This window comes from Ambystoma mexicanum, chromosome 9, assembly GCF_040938575.1.
Source record: "Ambystoma mexicanum isolate Mex_15411 chromosome 9, UKY_AmexF1_1, whole genome shotgun sequence".
In the NCBI taxonomy this organism is placed as follows: domain Eukaryota; kingdom Metazoa; phylum Chordata; class Amphibia; order Caudata; family Ambystomatidae; genus Ambystoma; species Ambystoma mexicanum.
Window position 1 is genome coordinate 765,277,900 of NC_090931.1, and position 12,951 is coordinate 765,290,850.

The window sequence follows — 12,951 nt, forward strand, 5'->3', positions numbered from 1 at the left end:
GGGGCAGGACCATTCCACTCAACTTCACTTTGAACAAATGCACAAATGCATTCTAATCTTCTGACAATGTCTTATGCCCTTGACTTCGGTCCCACAAGGGCATTCAACCATAGCGCTTTGAGGCCATACCAATGGGATAAAGGCGCTATACAAATAACACAATTCTTCTACCCCTTCATTTTATTTCAAAAGATATAATGAAAGATACTTTACTTTTAGCAAACCCAAGATACTTTTTCCATTGCATTCCAATGGTAAACCTTATTATGAGAGATGTATAATCAGTATGACATGTGCATCAATCACTTAGTTATTTTCATACATTGACAGATGATATGTTTTGTGAATGAATGAGTATTCTGGAGGTTATGGGCTCGATTCATGGAACAGTCTGCATTTCTCCTGCAATTGCTGCATGCCGAGAACGACACTGCACGAGCCTGCATACACAAGAATGAATGTGTGCCCTGCATATTCATGGAATTTTCTGTGCAATGTAACCGTATATGCAAGTCGTGGACAGAATGCACCGACATATCCCCACGCAAAGCAAATAACAACCAGTACAGCTATCTTTGCGTGCTCCCCGGGTAAAAATAGCGCACCCTTAAAACAGTGTGTGGTGTCCCCCGCAAGCGGGGCTGCATCCTACGGACCCTGCGCAGGTTTCCCCGTAACTTTAATGGACACCCCAAGGACATGTGTACAGTTTCATCAAAGCATTCATTTTCCAAGTCAAACTGCGTGCAAACCCCAGTAAACAGTCCCTGCACCCCGCTATGCTGCATACGCACACCCCTAAGAACGATTGGAACTCTGCGTGCACGCACCCCTAAATCTGACATTCAAACTCACCTCCATAGTTGCAATTCCTCTGCGCAAGTCCATACTCCTGTTTCCTGGTGGAGGAGATTTGGAGGGAACTGCATGGGCATTACGCAGGTGACAGTTTTCATGGTGACATCCATGAATATGCTTTGTCATGCTTATTTGTGGGAGTGCTAGGTAATGCCTTCACTCATCCCTTGTAACGCCCACTTTCTGGCTTGTTCTTTCCCATTTTGCGTGTTCAGACCCCTATTCCAACCCCTAAGCAGGCCACGCGCACCCTTTGCATGGAGTCTTGCGCAAGGCACTTGCCCGCTCACAGAGCCATGCCGAACCTCCGAGAACTCCATGCAAGAACCGGAAAAGATTTGCTCAGTTGGTGCCATGAACCGACGAGCAGTGTTTTGCACGCAGTTTGACGCTCAAGTTTTACGTGTAAATAATTGCATGAATCAGGCCTTAGATGTGTACAGAACTCATTTATAGCCAGAGGCCCAATGGCGTTGATTAAAGCAGTACAACATCATTCGTCTGAAAAAAAAAGAACTGACTTTTCAATTGTTGCAAAAGTGTTCTCTTTTTAATGTTGGTATATAAATCAGATGCTTACAATTTTAAAAAAAGTGTTGGCGCAAGTACACCTCTCCCTTTTATGTTTTCATTTTACAGACACCATTTTGGCATCTGAAGCTGAACCCATGTTTTTGTGTGCTGATTAACTGACATGTTTGAAAAAGATTGTGAAATCCCCCATGTTTACAGTTTTAAAGACACCTCAACTCTGTTGGATGTTATTGGTTTAATATAAACATGAAGCAAAGAGTGCAGCATTTTTTAACTGTCCTATGGATATCTGACAGGTTAAGACATATTATATAATTAGCGACATTTGAGGAAGCCCTCCCACACCTTCTTTGACCGTTAGGAATACTATTTAAATAATTCACTAAAGCGGTAAGGGGGTCAAGTGGCACACACGTCTTTTGGCCAAAAATGATGGTGTCTGCCTCTTGCTAGGTAATCATCCTGCATAGGATGCCTAATAATGTAAATAATTGTACTGATGCTGCGTAATTGTAGCTTTATATGGGCTAATATGGACACAGAGCAGGTATGTCAAAACATGTGCCTATATAAACAGGGTTGAAGTAGATATGATCTACAGATGTCTATCGGGATCACACCAAAGGGAAACATTGACCTTTCAGTGTGACTTCTAATATGCGGACAAGAAAATGTTAGTTGTTGGGAACATGTTCAAAGACCCTACTCAGTGAAAATCACCTATATATTTTGAGTATGTGGGTATTCCATTGTTGTTCTGAAATTTGAGGTGGGAACACATTTTTTATTATTGAAACTGAACATTCTAAACTTCTAGAGATTCATGAAACTTCCTGATTTTGAGATTTCGTTTCACCGTTCCCGATTTTATGTTTGACAACGCGTTTATATTTGTCTTTAATGTTTCACTAACACATACACTTTGATTATTTGAACTGTGTCGTTTCCTTCTAGCCTCATGGGCTGTGCTAATTGGTTTTCACAGGAAGAGAGTCTATTTATCTTAATTGCTTTAAATAACATATTAACCAATATGTGGAGAATTGTCTTTGTTTTGGTTGCGACATGTGATTATGGAAGTAAGCGTGAAGCTATAAGTTTTCTTTTCTGCAGGCGTTAGCCACATTTTACACACAGAGGTGGTGGTTAAGACTACTGACTAGACAACTATTGGTTTGACATTTTTGGGCACACGCCCAAAAGGAGTTCCACCATTGGGAAACCAATCCTATTTTTCGGATGCTAAAGAAAGTTCAAGTGAGTTCCATAAAGGGATCGAGATGTGCCCCCATCCCCTTTGAGGAACTTTGAGGCAGAAGTCTTGAACAAATGTGGCGTTTAGGTTGCAAGTCAACACACTTTCCATATGAGGGGTTGTAAAGACACTTACCAAAGACCGATATATAGAAATGGGGCCTCATTACGACCCAGGCACTAATGGGTTAATGGCGCCGTGAAAGGCTGCGGTGCGTTAACCTATGAGCGCCTAATTACGAGGTCCCTTTGCGGGGCCCGACCTTAATGGCTGGTTTTACCAGCCGTTAAAGTAGGGACCCGCAAAGGGACCTTGGTGCTAAGTACAGTGCCGCAATTTGCGGCACCGTACTTAGCTCCTTCCCCATTCCCATTGAGCCCTATGGGGCAAAAATGGGAATGGGGAAGGGCCATGGCGGCATGGGGAATTACCGCCCTGCCAACCTCGGAATGGGGTGGTAATTCCCCATTCCGCCATGGCGGACTCCGGCATCGACCATGGTGCTAATAGCACCATGGTTTTCCGCCAGGGTCGTAATGAGGCCCATAGAATTGCAGTTGTAAGGTGAGACTGCATGGGCGCGGACAACATAATTACAATTGTTCTGTTTTAACACACTTCATACTGGAGACCAGTTTCTATGCGGCACACGAGGATTCCATCTTGTGTTGCTATGTTTTGTCTTGCCCCAAAGACAAACGTGTTGGCCCTGAGCTGTTCTCTCGTCCCTATATAGGGAAGGATTGAGTGTAGGAGACAATGCTCAGGTGATGAACTCCTGTAGTGGTTACTTCCTCTGATGAACTTGCCTAATTAATGTAAGACATGAGGAACAAAACATGTTGGGTTATGTATAAATTGTTGAATGCTGTCAATGCTAAGTAGTAGCAATGACAGGGTTCTGTCTGATGATGTCATGAGGCAAGGTGATCCCATTGTGTTAGATTTTTGTGAGGTTTGCATTAGTGCTTGTATTTTAGGCATTATTTGGGAGAAAATGAATTCAATGTGTATGTGGATTGTTACATCATGTTTTTATAATCAAAAACGATGCACTGTAAGTGTTTGTGTGTCATGGTGTTGATTTGTATATGTGTATTTTACAACCACACCAAACTTGTCACTCTCTGATGCCCAGATGTTTCATGGGATTGCAATATTTGATTATTAATTATTTGTTATTGTAAAACAAATACACATTCGTTTTTAGAACCATTTCGCACCATCAGGAGTATTAATTGTTTGTGTTAAGAATGGTCCTTGTGCATAGTAAATCACAGAGTCGTATGTCAATACCAAATATTTACAAGCCATTATTGCACATTATTGCATGTAACATTCAGGCCTGATTAAGTGGTCGCAAGGAGCGCGTGTCAGGGACGTGTTAAAAAAGGGCAATGCCACAGTGATGTTGCAGCCATTGTTGATGCATTCCTGCACATATTTATATACGTTCGTGTTACAAGGGCCAACAGTATGGGGAAATGTTTGTATCTACCAGGTTCAAAATAATTAAATGGGAACATTTTAGAATTTCTACTTCCAGATATGCATACTGTATATAAGAGCACCTCCTTTGTGAATGTTTTACAATTACATGTATATAGGGGGATACGCCAAATGTACACATGTGTTGCATTTCATTTATTGTGAATCATATATGCAGACATAGCGTAACACTATATATAGGAATCATGTATGCATGATATAAATTGCGGCCATAATTCCTTACCTTTATTATTCGTCCTCTTTTGGACTTCAATTTATAAAATGTTAGCTACTGTAATATTAAAGTGTCCAACCTAATAACCCCAGTGTCTGTATACTCTACTGTCTCACTCTTATCGTATACAGTGCAGCATTTTCCTTATAAGAGGGAATTGTAAGTGATTTCTGGTAGAACAAACAGTGTAGGCTAATGTGGGCCAAATTGCTTTTTGAATATCAATGTACTTCTATTATTAATGTTAAACCGATTCATATTTATTTAATCTGTTGCAAAGTTGTTCAGCTATGAAATCTATTGTAGAAGACAATTCTTAAAACTAATTAAATGCAATTGTAAAAATAAAACTAAAACATGCTTGAATAATATTCTATTGCATGGATGTACAGACACATTTTGGTTTTGTAGTTAAACATTTTGAAGTGGACACTTCATAAAATACCCAGCCCTGCAATGTTAGTAAGACCAGCAACAAAACAAAATGAGACATCTGCCAAAAAATAGTCTAGAAATGCCTCATAAAAGTGCATTTACAATGACACATACTCAAAGAAGTGCAATATATTAAGGCATGCTAAAACTTTAAGACCTGATTCATGTGTCCCCACGCAAACCAAAAAACATGGCATTTCCCAACCTAAGCACAAACCTCTGCAACCACCCCTGACCCACCATCCAGCACCCCTGCAAAAACATGCAAGCTTCCTCGTAATTAAAGGTGTACCCCCTTAGAAAATGTGGGAGCCCCCTAATAAATCAAGGTGATCAGGTTGTAATCCACGTCCACCCCTGACCCAACATCCAACACCCAACATCCAGCACTCCTGCGAAAACACACAAGCTCCATTGTAAGTCAAAGCTGCACCCCTGTGAAAATGTGCAAGCTCCCTTGTAAGTCAAGTTGGCACCCCAGCGAAAATATGCAAGCTCCATCGTAAGTCAAGGCGGCACCCCTGCAAAACTGCAAATCCTACCCCCTACTCCCAAGACACCCAAACTGCTGTCATATATCCCTACTGCACATCAACCCCTTAGGTAGCATTCTGTCAGTACACAGCCCTCCCCAACCTGCCCTCACTCTGACACTAACCCAGGCAGTCCCCTCACATCCAGACACAAAGCACCAGCCGCGCTCACCTCAGAAACTACCCAAGGCAGCCCGCTCAAGTCCCGGCACCACCCACCAGCCCCTCTCACCTCCGACAAAACCCCCAGGCAGCACCATGACAGTATCCCACAAAACCAGTCCAATGCATGGCTGCAATTCAGCTGAACCTCTGTGGTCTGCCTGCACCATGAATCAGACCTCCAAGATGTCCAGCCCCAACACGATCAACAGGAAGCACTGAAGATCAATCTAGGACTGCAGCATCTGCTGTCACTCCCTATCAGACCTGAATCTGCAGCACCACAACCAGACAGCACTATATTGCAACAAAACACTGTGGCCACCCCATCCACATGTGACAAGTTAATGCAATGCAAAGTGCATGTGCATATTGGCCATGGGTCATTCCAAAGGTATCAAAGCACAGCAACTGAATGTGCGCTGAGGACAGAAGTAAACTAAATCAAACATCGGCCAGATCCACAAATAATGACCAGGCACATTATAGACTGAGCATGGGTGACCCAGGGTGTTATGGGTAGCAAAGACCCTGTCAGGAACCACAACATGACCGCCCTGTGCATGGGTGATTGGTGGGCATTCAGAAAGTACATGACTCACTGAGACTGGAAATGTGTGCTGAACACACCAAAATAGCAAACATGGGACAGAACTGCATTCCAATTGCAGAGGTGGAGCAATACATGGGAGCAGGCAGTGTGTGACTGCACATGTTGGTTGGTGTGTGAGCATGAAATGGGAGTGACACAGCAATGAAAACAAAATGTGCAAGTGACGTGACCAGGCCATCCATCCAAAGTGAGCGCACCTCCCACTGCAATACCCACAATGCTAAATACACACTGCAGTGAATACAGTGTGGGCACATACACAATCCCAAGTATGTGCAAAGGGGACACATGAACAACAGTGGACCTGAAATGAAAACAATGTGAAGCGTGTAAAAACACACATGAGAAGGTGGAATTCTATCCACCATCAGAGTCAACCAAAAAATGCAAAAGACATCCACACATCACTGCAACAATACCTGTATGTACATCTTCTCACACACACCAGAACCCTCCTCCCTAACCACACTAACACTAAAAATCCAGTGATGATGCACATGTAAAGGAAAATGAAAAAAATCCAGTGCAGCCTCAAGTCGAGCGATGGCCTCACGCCGACATGTCAGGAACATGTACATTTGTCCACCCGCAAACATCACAGCAACAATATCACACACAGGCACACCATAATTCACATTTCCTGCAATGGAGAGATGCACTGGGTGAAATGTCAACAATCAAAGCTGCAGCACACAAATAAACTGCATGGAGCATGGAATGTAACCATATAAAACATGTATTCACTAAAACGATGTACAACAAAAACTGTGAAGGAAGGTCCAAGAAGTCCAGGGTAAATGAGGAAAAATAAAACAAACCCTATTCCTAAAGAACTATACACATGAAAAACAGGGAAGGAAAGTTATTTAAGTCCGGGGCAAATGTAAAAAAAACATAAATTAAACCTATATCCAAACAATTATATACAAAGGCAGCGGGCTAGTCCTCATCTCCAATCTCTACCAACCTGTTGACCAGGGTTGTCTCAGAGGCCACATCCTTACGACACGGCACACTCCAGACCAGGACTCTTTCCACTAGCACGGAATGTGGCGCACAATAAAAATGCTTTAAACTTTATCTTTTTGGGATTCTGCTTTGAGAAGGCACCCAACCTGTCTCACCCCACCCCCCCACCTACCCTTACAAACACCCCAGGTCGCGATGGACCATGAACCAGGCTGGTGTGTAAAATGAAATATGTATTTATTTTTAATTCAAATGCAAAATCAGACAAATCAAATTTAGGGCAGCAATCACCAGTGTGGTGATAATATAAAGCAAAAGGTTATGATACCATTAATTTAACTTTCTGCCATCAGATAAATCAATGTAAATATGAATGGAAACAAAATCACTTTTTGACAAACTCATAGATAGCACTTCTATTAGGTACTCCCCCTGCAACACTCCCCCAAGCTTTTGCCGAATTAATTCTGTATGGGTGGAAAGGAGTGGCAGGGAGTCACAAATAAGAGGGAACATCGGATTTTAAATTCGACCAACCACCCCTGAATGGGAGGCCAGACAAAAATGAAAAAACTGAAAAGGGAGCAAAATGGCACACTTAAAGTTCACTGGATAATTAGAGGTCATTTTACATGTGCAGTAGAAGTGATAGGATGGGAATTCAAGTGGCTGTACTAAAGAGGCAAGAAAGATTACAAGCTTCTGTGCAAGGTACAAAAGCAACATGAATACAAGTGATAAAATTGACTTTGGGAAGGAAAACAATGCAGCAAAAATCACACTTGGCAAACTTGCAATTTCTTTTCTGCACAGACTTCAATCAAGCAAACAGCAAAGAAAAAAGCTAAAACAGTCAAAATCCGAAATCATTTTTTATGATGGGGTACAAAGGCACATAACAGATAGGATACTGAAGTGAAGGATGACTCTTTATGGGGTGGCATTATAGGTTTCTATCATGATGCCTACCCCCGGGCATCAGAACCAAGGCCCTCAGCTCCGGGAGCAGGCATCCAGACATTTGTTTAAACCTCAGCAGCCCCGGTTAGGGGCTGTATGGGTTCAGTCCTGGCGCCTTAGGCACCAGGTCCATCATAGAAATCAGTCCTGGCGCCATAGGCGCCAAGCTCATAGACTTTACTTACCTGATGCAGACCATGCTGCAAAAGAGTCCAAGCCTACATGAGGCCTGGATGGGACTATTTTGTTACAGGGACTATTTTTTACTCAGACGTGGCCCTAGGGAACTTCTTACCTGGAACTACTTTGGAGGCTATTTAAACCACAACCGAACAGCAGCACATGCTTTGCGTTATTCTGCATCCAGCAGTGTGACGCTCACCGTGCATGCAGCCAGCATCCAGTCTTCTGCCACGCCCGCCTCAAATCCGGAGCTCCTAGAATAAAGAAGAAGAAAAGGACAAGGTTCGAAAACAAACTTATTTCAAATTCCTCACCTAATTCCGGAACCATTTCATCTCCGGACCTGGAAAGTACATCAGCCCTGCACGCGTCGCTTCGCCAGCTCCAGCACAGCGACATACTCACCAGTTCTCACAGCATCTTTCGATCTGGCACTGTCTCCATCATTTCTTCGCCGTAATCCGGCACCTAGGGGACACAAGAAAAAACAAGGTGAGCCAAGGGAATCAACAAATACAACCTCTTACCACCATAGACTTATTGATTTACCACTGGCGGTATTATTCCATAACTCTCCACATTTTCATATGCCGCATCTGTAAAGAGGGAGAAAAACAACACGTTAACGCATGCAATAGTTACCAGACAGCGTTGGGTAACACAGACTCTTACCTGAACGCCAGCAGCAGCTACGAGACCTTCTTCTCACAAACTCAGTTGCAACTTAAGGAAGGAAGGGGGCAAGAGTGAACATCGGGCACATTGAACTCTTTGAACTTGATACTTACCAATCCTGCCAGGGACTTCAGAGTCAATACTTACCGGAACTCTCCCAACACCTTCAAACCAGTGAAGTAACTGGTATCTACGTGCCCCTGCAAGACACGCAGGATGGAGAGCTCATCTTTTACGAACATAAGGAAAATACTTCTTCGGGTCCAGCAGACAAGACTAGGCGGGCCAGTCCAGACAGTCATCTCTGCACTACGCATCACGTTGAAGGAGACCGCAGCTGTCCGGGTCCGATCGACACCCCTGTGGGGTCCAGGTGAGTGTAACAGTTTCTTTATAGGAAATGAAAATCGGATTTTATAATGAAAGCAATCACACGGGGAAAAATCGGTTTTGTTAACAAAATTATTCATTCTACTGAGACAGTATTTTAGAAGCTAGATTATTAAAGATTATTAGATTATTAAAGAAAGACACTACTGTAGAATCCTCACACAATGGCACCAACCCTGCAACGCTTAGCGAAAATGTACGTGGGCATCTCCACCTACTGCTGGAGAGAGTGCATTAATGGTGGAGCTGTCCCATCATACAGCTGTTATGGAAAGAGATTATAGGGTGGATCCACAAGATCGAGGGTATTCATAGAGATCTTACTCCTCTCCTGGTTCTCTTTGGAATTGAACAAGTCAAAGACAGATATTTGCTTCTCCCGCACCTGCCAAGAAACTTGCTTTTGGCAGCCCGTGTTTGTGTCACAAGTGGAAAGCATCTTCCCTCCCCACGAAATCAGAATGGCTGAGGAAAGCTAAAGAAATCTATGACATGGAAAGCCTGACTGCTCTCCTAATGGAAATCCACACATACATAAACCAGCAATGGCTCCTGTTCTTGCAGCACCACAGAGAAGTTCAGACAGCCTCAGTATAGCCTGGTACCTTGTGCCCTCGCCGCAAGATAAGCTTCGCAACCGCACAAGCTTTCATGCCCAGAGCTACCCTAATTTCTGCTAAAAAATAACCTCCATGGAGCCCCTGCCCAGATGAGACTCTCGTCAACCTGCAATTCAGCGAACAAGTGTAGACTCTCCGATGATGCTAGAAAAGCTCCCCTGGCGCACATAATACAACCTTGAATCCAACTGGACAGCAGTTTTTTCCAGCGGTGAAACCCTTAAAGGGGTAGGGGAGTGGGGGGGTTGTTTTCTTCTTTTTTAAGTCTCTTTTCTCTTTTTATTCCTGCCTTTTATTCCTTAGCCTACTTTTCTATCCCCCTTCGATCCCCCTACTCTAAGCCTCTAAGTGGAAGGGGACCATCCTTCACACTTGATACCTCAAAATTCAATACTATAATCTTGATGATCGTATTGTCATATTTGTGAACTGTTTTCAAGCCTCACGGCTGATGCACCTGTTGATCACAATAAAAATATAATTACAAAACAAAAAAGAAAGACACTGCACGCAAGGAGGTTAATTTGCAATTTTAACCAATTTGCGCCACGTTCATCCTTATAGGGGAATTCATTAATTTATTGCAAAAATGGTACTTATGACTTACATAAAAGACTGAAAAGATTTTAACTGAATTACGCTCACACAGAGAGACTAACACAGATTCTTCTAAAGACCGGAAAAACAGAGGATGCTGACAATCTGGGAACTTTCTAGGGTTCTTATCGGATTTGTATAGGATTTGGACAGAAAGCAAGGTAACAGAGCGGTGTATGCAGATTTTTAGTACTGAGGAGGGTCATACTTACAAAATGCACTTGAGTTGGGTAGTTTGGACAGCCAGCCGGGTCTCTGGACAGTGGGACAAGGATCTGGTCACTTGAGCAGCAGCTGGGCTCTCCTTTATGGGAACAGTGGGGCAACCAGAGACTGATTAAAGTGGACAACAGGATGCATCAGCTGGGCAGAGGGTCTAGTTGCTTGATTCTCCCAAAGGGATCAGCAGCCTTGCCTTCTTTCTCCCTGAATTATTGGGATGAATCTGGTTCTGGATAGGTAGTTCTGGACAGAGGTTCTGGACATGTTACACCCGGATTTCCGCATACCACTCTCTGGCATCGTTGGCGGCTACAGCCTCAGATTCGAATTCATACCACCAACATGGAGCCTCAAGCACAGAGGAGCGGTCTAGTGGCTCGTGAGAAGGACGAGAGCGAGACTCCTCCCCCCACTCCGGAAGTACGATATGAACGAGAGTTGCCAGGAGTACTACGCGTTGCTACGATTCATTACAGCTCCGCTCCGTGAGTTTTTGAAACTGCGATAGCCGCCTCTCATTGATTTAAAATCAGTGTAGCCTTTCTTACTTTACTTTACTCTGCTTACATTTCCCTGCAGGACTTTCCACCGTTTCACCCCTGTTCTGTCCGACCCAGCAATTCCACTCTGCTCAGCTTTACGGACAAAACCTTCGGCAGACTTATGTAAGCTGTCCCCTTTTTCCTCTGAATCAGGATCCTAGTTTTCTTTGTAATCTAGTATTCACGAGTTCTTTCCCTTTTGGCAGCAGTTCACTTTGGTCGATCTCGTCTCGACAGTACACTCAATCTCCCAAGATTCAACACGCGATCTCCGCATTCTGGCATATCCAACAGGTAGGGATCTAAGCATTCAGGCTTCTGCTCCCTTTCACTTCTCTTCTTACAAAACCTTATTCAAAACACTTCCATTCTGTTTCCTTTAACCTATATCAGATCGGACAATATCCCCAGCCAACAGAGACTCTCCATAACACTCTTTGGGATCCTCCCACAGGTACTTCCCACTCATTCAACTTTGGGTAACCATAAGACAAAGGGTGCAACAGATAGATAATTCTATCCATTCTATTCCCACAGAAGAGTCTCACCGATTAAACCCCAAGTCAATTCAACGCGACTCCAATTTTGTTAGACTTCCTACTCCAGTCGTGAGGGATCGACGGTAACCACCTACAGAACAATATCCACAACTGGGTTTTTTCCCTCTAAGAGGGTTTCCCGGAGGACCCCTTTCTGGCACCTGTGTTAGAAGGTGGGGGAAGGGGCCTCTGGTAAACTTTCACTCTCTCAGAGATACCGAAGACAAGGTAGGACTTTTCCATTGTTACCTGCAAAGTGCTTCTGTATTGTTTTGGCAGTCGTTACAGGACAGGTGGTTCGGCCTGGATCTGGATCAGCTACCTCTGGACCTAGTTCTGGAGTTTGGAATCTTGCAGGTTGAATTTTGAATTTTGAATCCCCTATGCCTCCCTGCCTAGCTCTTATATAGGCAGAATGACATCAGAGCATTTACAAGGTGGGCAGAAATAATATGGGCATACCTCTTTGACTAGGATAGGTCAGGCTATTCCTGTCGCCACCTCCCTTCGATCTGATTGGATTAAAGAAAGTGACCTCCCCTTAGGTGTATGCATTTTATGACTCCTTTTGTCCCACAAGCCTAACTTTTCACAAAAAGGAGTTATGGAATACAACTTTATATTTACACTAGTCACCATTATACAAATCAGATAGCCATGTTCCATATTTCACAAGGAATATGCCGGTTCAAACGCCAAATTTATACAATGCTGCTTTGCTCTTTGGGCACCATTTTGCAATTTTTCAGGAGAAACATGTTATCTAAAAGTCTAAAAATGGCTACACATAAGCATAATAATGTCTGGCATATTTTCTACAAATGTAATATCTGTGGCATTTACGTTTTCCCCAGAAATGCCTTTTTACTGCTATTCACGTCCACCACATGCCAGGAAGACACAAATAGGGCCTCATTATGAGGCTTATTAAGGGCACAGCTGCCGCTGGTAATGAAATTTTACCGGGTCCATGGAATGGGCAATTTCCGGGTCATGCCGACCTTGGCGGACCCGGTAATTGCCCATTCCATGGACCCGGTAAAAGTTAATTCCCATTCCCATTGAGCCCCATAGGGCTCAATGGGAATGGGGAGGGAGCTAACAACAGGCCCATTAATAATGGGCCTGCTGTTAGCTCCCT